Raw genomic sequence first — 7,516 nt, 5'->3', positions numbered from 1 at the left:
AGAATGCAGGCAAGTACCATCAAAAATCAAATGTTTGAGGATTTTGAAAATAAATACTTGCAATAATCTGAATAGCATTTATTTAAGAAAAAAAGGCTAAGTTAAACTGAAAATAGTGAATTTATTGTGTTTTAACTTGCCTTACCTCAATCACTTTTTCTCCAACTCTACATTAGTCTTAAAAAAACCTTAAAAAATTTCCCAGAAGCCTGGAAAATATGGATTGTGTGAAAATAAGTTGCCTCTGAGTCACAAAGCGAGCATATCAGGACTGGAACTTTTCAAACATCCCCATCTGCAAAGTATTATCACTCTGATTTGTCTGACAGCTACCTGAAAAAGCCCTATTCAAAGGGCTTGTCATTATTTGACATTACTCAGAACTCAGTAGAAAAAGGCCTAGATTCAGAATTTGTGTGTGTGTGTGTGTGTTTTTAAGTGGAAATTTTTTGTCATTATAGCTGCCTAAAGTGGTGATATGAGTTGGGACAAATATGGTTTGTCAAAAAACTTAGAAGAAAGATCTGGGAAATCAGAAGTCAACAGGAAACTTGAAAGGCTCCAATATATTCTTTGGGATCTTTAAGGTCACATGCATTTGTTGGGATATGCATATGCCTAGGAAAAACTTAGACAGCCCTAATCTCCCATTTCTGTCTGATGTTCTGTAGAAACAGGAGGTTATGGCCAAGACAGAGTTGTGACCTGCTGGAGCTCTGAAAGTGTGTCCCAACACAGCACACAGTCATTGAAGAAATGCTAAGAAACATCTGATTAAGTCACTTAAGGAATTTTCTGTCTAATTATTAGCTCTCTATAAGGATACTGGCCACACACAACAGGAAATACACACTTCATGTAATTATTCCATGGACCTCCCTGAACAAAAGATTAACAAAAATAGAAGCCACAGAAAATACCAACAGAAAGCAGTTCTGGAAAGGGAGTGTTTTGATTTCCACTGATGCACTATTATACTATTTAAAATATCCAGTTTCAAAAGAAAATTACAAGACATGTAAAGAAACAGAAAAGCATGGTCCCAATACAGGGCAAAAAGGAAGTCGATGGAAACAGTGCCTGAGGAAGCCCAGATGTTGGACTTTAAATTAGAAAAAGTATTTAAATTGGCTGTTATAAATATGTCTAAACAACTATAGCAAACCATGTCTACATAATTACAGAATCTATAAGAATCAAGTCTCACAAAATACACAATGTCAATAAAAATAAATTATTTTTAAAAGAAGCAAATAGAAATTTTGGATTTGAAAAGTACAATAATTGACATGAAAAATTTACCATAAGGAATCAACAGTAAATTTGATTTGGCACAAGAAAGAACAAAATTGAGGACAAGTCTACTGATATTATCTTGTCTGAAGAACAAAGAAAGAGAATGAAAAATGGAAATAAAATGAAAGTAGCCTTGAAAGCCTGCGCAACATCAAATGTATCAACATACTCAATGGGAGTCCTGGAAGGAGAGTAGACACACATTGGAGAAAAAAAGGATATTTGAAGAAATAATGGCCTAAAGCTTCCTAAATTTCATAAAAACATTGGCCTACACCTTCAAGAAATTTAAGATTACAAATAGGAGAACCTTATGGAGATCCACACTTAGATACATTATAAACAAACTGTCAAAGCCAAAGACAAAGGGAGAATCTTGGAAGCAAGTGACAGAAGAAAAACATAGACACATTGGACTTCACCAAATATAAAGTTTTGTGTTTTGAAAGACAGTGAAAAATCAACCCACAGAATGAGAGAAAGTATTTACAATCCTATATATGATAAGGGACTTATATGCAAATACACATAAAAATCTTACAATTCAAAATTAAAAGGCAAACAATCATATTAAAAATAGGCAAAATCATTGAAGTCATTTCTTCAGAAAAGATATACAAATAGTCTATAAGCACATGAAAAGATGTTCAGCATCATTAGTCATTAAGAAAACATAAATGAAAACCAAAATAAGATGCCATTTCACATGGACTAGGATGGCTAAGATTAAAAATACCAACAATAACAAGTGCTGAGAAAGATATAGACAAATTAAAACCCTCAAACATTGTTGGTGGGATTGTAAAATAATGCAACCACTTGGGAAAACTGTACCAAAGCGGCTCAAAGTATCTCAAAATGTTGCATATGGAGTTTCCATTTAATTCAGCAATTCTACTCCTAGGTGTATTCCCAAAAGAAATAAAAACATATTTCCATACAAACACCTGTGCACAAAATTTTGTAACAGAATTACTCATAATAGCAAAAAAAAGGTAAACAACCTGAATGTCTACCAACTAATAAATAAATAAAATATGGTTTATCTATATAATGGAAGATTATTTGGTAATAAAAAGAATAAAGTATTGATATATCCTACAAGACAGTTGTACCTTGAACACATGTGAAAATAACCAGTTACAGAAGACCACATATTTCATGATTCTGCATATATATGAAATGTCTAGAAAAAACAAATGCATAGAGATAGAAAGTAGATTAGTTGAGGTAAGAGGGAAATGAGGAGTTTCATTAATAGGTGTGATATTTCTTTCTTTGGATGAGCAATAGGTTATAAAAATAGTGGTGATGATTGCACAACTCTGATTATAATGACTCAAATATGCACTGTAAAATAGTGAACTCTACAGTATGTGAGTTATATTTCAATTAAACACTTAAAAAATATAAAAGAATCCAACCGACCATTCATTGGGCTTGGCTGGGAATTTTTTAACCTCTGATGTTACAGAAATATTTTATGTTCAGTATATCAGAGAAAAGTAGCATAAGATGTTTTCAAGACAAAAATATGAAAATGTTCTTGATGAGACTCCAAACAGTCACCAACATCTCACTGAAAGTGCTGCCTAGTGATTCTGCTGCCTAACTGCACTTTTTCACTCTTTCTGTGAAAGTTACAGATAAGACTAAATTTGGAATTTCATTTGAGGGGACATCTGTTCTTTGTGGCGAGTATATCAACTGGCTGCTAGTGATGTTTCTTACTTGTATAATAAAAAAACTGTATTGCTCTCTTATTAAGTTACTTTACTGCTTCCTGAAAAGTAAGTTGCACATCTGACCTCAAACCTCAAACCAAACTTCTGTTATTTGATAATGTTTTTATTTCTCAACATGAAAATAGGGAATATATTTTTAAATAGGGAAGTGGGAAGACCATTCATGATTATCATGCATTAAGGGAAAATGTGCAAAAAATACTCTTTATAATAACTATTAAATTCTATAATGGAGATAATGAAAATTACTTGGAGGTTATATTTTTAAAAGGCCAGTTGTGAAGCAGTTATGAAATGACATGTAAAGTGTGGATGCATTTGGAGCTCATTTTCTGAGTCCATTTCCATTATGATGGGATACTAAAAGTTGAGTTCAGGAGTAAAAAGGATCCATTAAAGAGAGGCCACATGATCTTGCCCTCATGATATTAATGCACATTCCCTTCAGCAATATCTTCAGGGTTTTGTCAAGTCTCATGCGAAATACTTACAAATTTTATTTTCCCCATTATTTTTAGCTTCAATGCCTATTTCCTAATGGCAATAATGACTTGTCTGCCAACATATTCATCTTCCTTTAAAAGATGGAAATAAGAGATGGCACACTGGGTAAAGAACAGAATTGGCTCCCAATTTGCAGGTGATAAGAAATGGATAGGTGAAGTTGTATAACTATTTCTGGAACCTCAACTTCCTAAGACAAGCATTATTTCAAGAAATGAAGACAAAGTGAAAATTAAGGAAACTGGGAAGTGTGTTGTTTGTACTGCTTAGATGGTACTAAAGATTTGACATTGCAGATACCTGCATCTCTCCTCTTAGGTGTGGAAAATATAGAGAAAAGCACTTCTTGAGAGGAAATAGCTCTAATGTTTGTTATGTTTTAAACCATGGCTTCATATATAATAATAGCTAGTGCTAGGGTTCACTTTTACAAATCAAAAATGTCCAGCTATATTCATTAGTAATTGTATCATAGGGAAATCAAAGCTCAGAAAACACTATGGTAAGATATCAAGGTCTCATACAATATCTACCAGTATTTCTCCATAAAGGCCAGCTGTGACCAATGGATCTTTTTGATTATTGTGGCTCATGTCTTTGGATAGTTGCTTCTGCCCTCTCCTGAAAAAAAGCCCCAAAGTTCCATGGATGCTTCTGATTTCACACTGCCGTGTTGCTCTCAACTCGAGTACTAGTGTCTGTCCATGGTGATCGATCCTTCCTAACCACAGGCAGACACAGGGCACAGACACAGAGAGAAGCAAGGTACAGAGAGGTGAGAGAAAGATCTGGAAGAAGGATCAGAAATTGCGGCATCTTTCTTCACTAGTATTTTAGATAATATCGTCCATGGATAGTGCTTCCTATTTTAAATAGCTATACTCTAATTTTCTGAGTATAAGCTGTTTAGATAAAACAGATCTTGTGCAAATCAATATTACAGTCCAGAGGATAGAGTTATTGGAAAAGCATGGATGACATATGTGATAGATCAAATTGCATGCTTCAATATTTCTACAAAAAATAAAATAAGGTCGTTTTTAAGGAAAGGAAGGGAATGTTGATATGTAGCATGAAAACTAGTAAGGTCTGGCTGCCATTCTGAATCCAACATGAAAACTTTTTTGACCTGAAGGCTTTGTATTTGGCAGCATAGCAGATACATATGTCTCCCAACACATTAAAAGCTCCTTGATGCAGGGATTGCATCATTTACATTTGTACAACCAAACCAAACACAGTGATTATTATAGATGAAGCATTCAATACATATTAGTTGAGTACATAGCATTATGTTAAATAAATCACACAAATACATATATTCATATATATATATATATATATATTTCAGAGTATCAAAGATTGATTCCTCTCTGTGAGATTGTCAGAGATGATAAAATATAGCAAAGATCTTCACTCGTTACTACCTTCATTCCCTCCTGCTTACATTTGTTGGAGAAACAGTATCTATACTCTAATGCTCACTGAACTCAAGCAAAAAAATATTAAGTGGGGAAAATTCACAGGTAAAATTATTTAAATGAAAGGGGAGGGGAAAATATAGTTGGAATGAATGAAATACATTAGGGTTTAACTTTATATCCTACAAATTATCCAGGCAGATTCATATTGTGCATATGTATAAAGATCTCTAACATATCCTTAGGATACTAAAATGTCTTTAGAAATGTAACAAGATAAAATATTCACTACTAGGAAATACTGTATATGGTTGAAAGGCCCACTCAGATAACTAAGGTAGGATTAAAGACTTCCAGGAAACATGCTCAAGTTTCTGAACTGCCTTTTATAGGAGTTACATGTATGAAGGGAGTGGAGGGTGGGCAGTTCCTAAAGAAAGAATAGGATGTGGACAGGACAACTGTGAGGATATAGGTAACAGGGACAACACAATAGACACTTTAGGTCACTACCATTGATATGCATCAACTCTATTTCTGTATCAACCTGCCCAAGATTCAAATTCCTAGGAGAGAGTCAGGAAACCTAAGATGGTTTGTGTTTTTGTTTTTCAAATGTACTAAGTTGTTTATTTTTCTTGACAATTTAAAAATACATTCCATTTAAACTGAATACACTAAGGTAGTGTTTCATTTACTTACTATACAATTGATATTTTAAGGAGCTGCTCCATTCTGTTAAAACCAATATCATCAACATTTCCTGACTTATTTTTCTGAGCAGAATATATAAATATATAATTTTGTTATCCTCTTTTTAAGTGCTTAGGAATATTATAATATCCCAGTTCAAATAAAGCCTTTTAAAAATCTGATGTCACAGGTTGCAGACATTAAGGGTAAATAGTAAGGGCACTTTTCTTAGGAAGATCCTCATGGAAGTGGGCTTCAACACTAAGCGGGTTACACAAGCGTAAGAAACCACCACAGTGTTTAACACCAGAACTGTTACCAACTTGCATGAAGCTCATTCATCACATTTTAAAAGAGTTTGAATTTCAGCATAAAATTTTTAATGTAATGATTAAATCAGGCTAGTGAGAGCAGTTAAAAATTATATTGCTAAAATATGGGGACCAGATATATTGTTTTATTTAAAGTAAAGTAAAAAATATGACTTTATATAAACTGTGACATGGTGAGGAAAGGGCAGGGTACCTCAACTGACAGTCAAACCAAGACTCACAGAGTACAGGTGAACTGTTCCTTAGAAGGAAATTTTAAAAACTCATTAGCAATAGACAGAGGAAGGGTTACTGTGCAGACAAACTACATATAGTTGTGGCAAGAAAATACTACTGGTGGATATTTATATAATAATATTCACATGGCAAATGCACCCTGGGCCATGTCCTGTTCTCAGACTTAACTGATATTAGCTCATTTTGTACTCAGAACAACCCTCATTATCCCTACTTTGCAGATAAAGACACTTCTGCAGGGGTTTAGAGCTAACCCAAAGTTACCCAACCATGCAGCTGCAGAAACTAAATTTGAACCCATGCCCCCTGGCTCCAGTCTCCATTCTAATCTTGCCTGCACACTGCTTCTCCGTGTGTGCTGCTTATGAAATAGAGAAGCCCATCTAAAAGAAACAGTATGAAGGAAAAAAGGAAGAACATAAAGCTCTTAAACTATGTCATTATGCCACTTTACTACATGTATTGAAATAGAGTTTGAACTTTGATTTTTATGAGTCAGAATCCAGTTCATGGGCTCCATTTCACTACAGCCTGGAATATTTAAAAAACTCACTCTCACACATGGAAGTGAAGCTCTTAACAATTCAGTGCATGTAATTGAGGTTGCAGGCTTTTTTTCAAAAGCCCAGTCTTCTTCAAAATTCAGGGATATTCATGCCTAAATGTTTTCAAAAGATTCCTTTTGTGACATATTCCAAGATTAGAACTCCTTCCTTGAAAGGCAGGTGAGGTCACAAACACCATGTCATTTTAGGTCTGTTGTCACAATAGTGAATAGTCGCATAATTGGAAGCTTGGCTAAGTATAACAGGAATGAACAGGTGATGGTACAACTGAATACCACCCTTAAATCTTGCTTGCAAACCCACACTGGAAAGGATTTATAGTCTCAGAAGGGACAACAAAAATCAAGCCTCTAAAAGAAAAGATATCACTACCCTCTAGAGACTACAGAAAAAGGTAACTAGGAATTTTCCTCAATGTCATATATATGTGTATAACATAACTTTCCTATATTTTCCTTCTGTATTTTCCACATTGCTATAGTAAGTCATTGATTTTGCTTATAGTCAGAAAAAAAGAATATATTCCAAATCTTGTTTTCATGAGTGGGGGTAATTATTATTGTTCTAAATCTGTTTTAAACAAAATTACAGCACAATCGAGTACTTCATATCGATATCCAAATTCAAAATGCAGTTTCTAACACAGTCACCCTAAAATAAATTACCTTATTGGTTACCTTTACTAGCCACATATCCTTGCATTAAAACGGCTGCTCCCTCGC

At 34.1% G+C, this 7,516-nt stretch overlaps 1 long non-coding RNA gene across 3 annotated transcripts in view; it reads left to right on the top strand.

Moving 5' to 3' along the window:
- The first annotated feature begins 7,031 nt into the window (after window positions 1-7,031).
- The window catches only part of LOC140850563 (uncharacterized), a 28,671-nt gene continuing 28,186 nt past the window's right edge, over window positions 7,032-7,516 (top strand). For all 3 annotated transcript variants that reach the window (XR_012133502.1, XR_012133501.1, XR_012133500.1), the window contains exon 1: window positions 7,032-7,188. This is a non-coding gene — a long non-coding RNA (uncharacterized lncRNA). The remainder of the gene's footprint in view (window positions 7,189-7,516) is intronic.

The sequence above is a fragment of the Manis javanica genome, chromosome 7 (genome assembly GCF_040802235.1).
Source record: "Manis javanica isolate MJ-LG chromosome 7, MJ_LKY, whole genome shotgun sequence".
NCBI lineage: Eukaryota > Metazoa > Chordata > Mammalia > Pholidota > Manidae > Manis > Manis javanica.
This window is presented reverse-complemented; position numbering and strand designations above follow the sequence as displayed.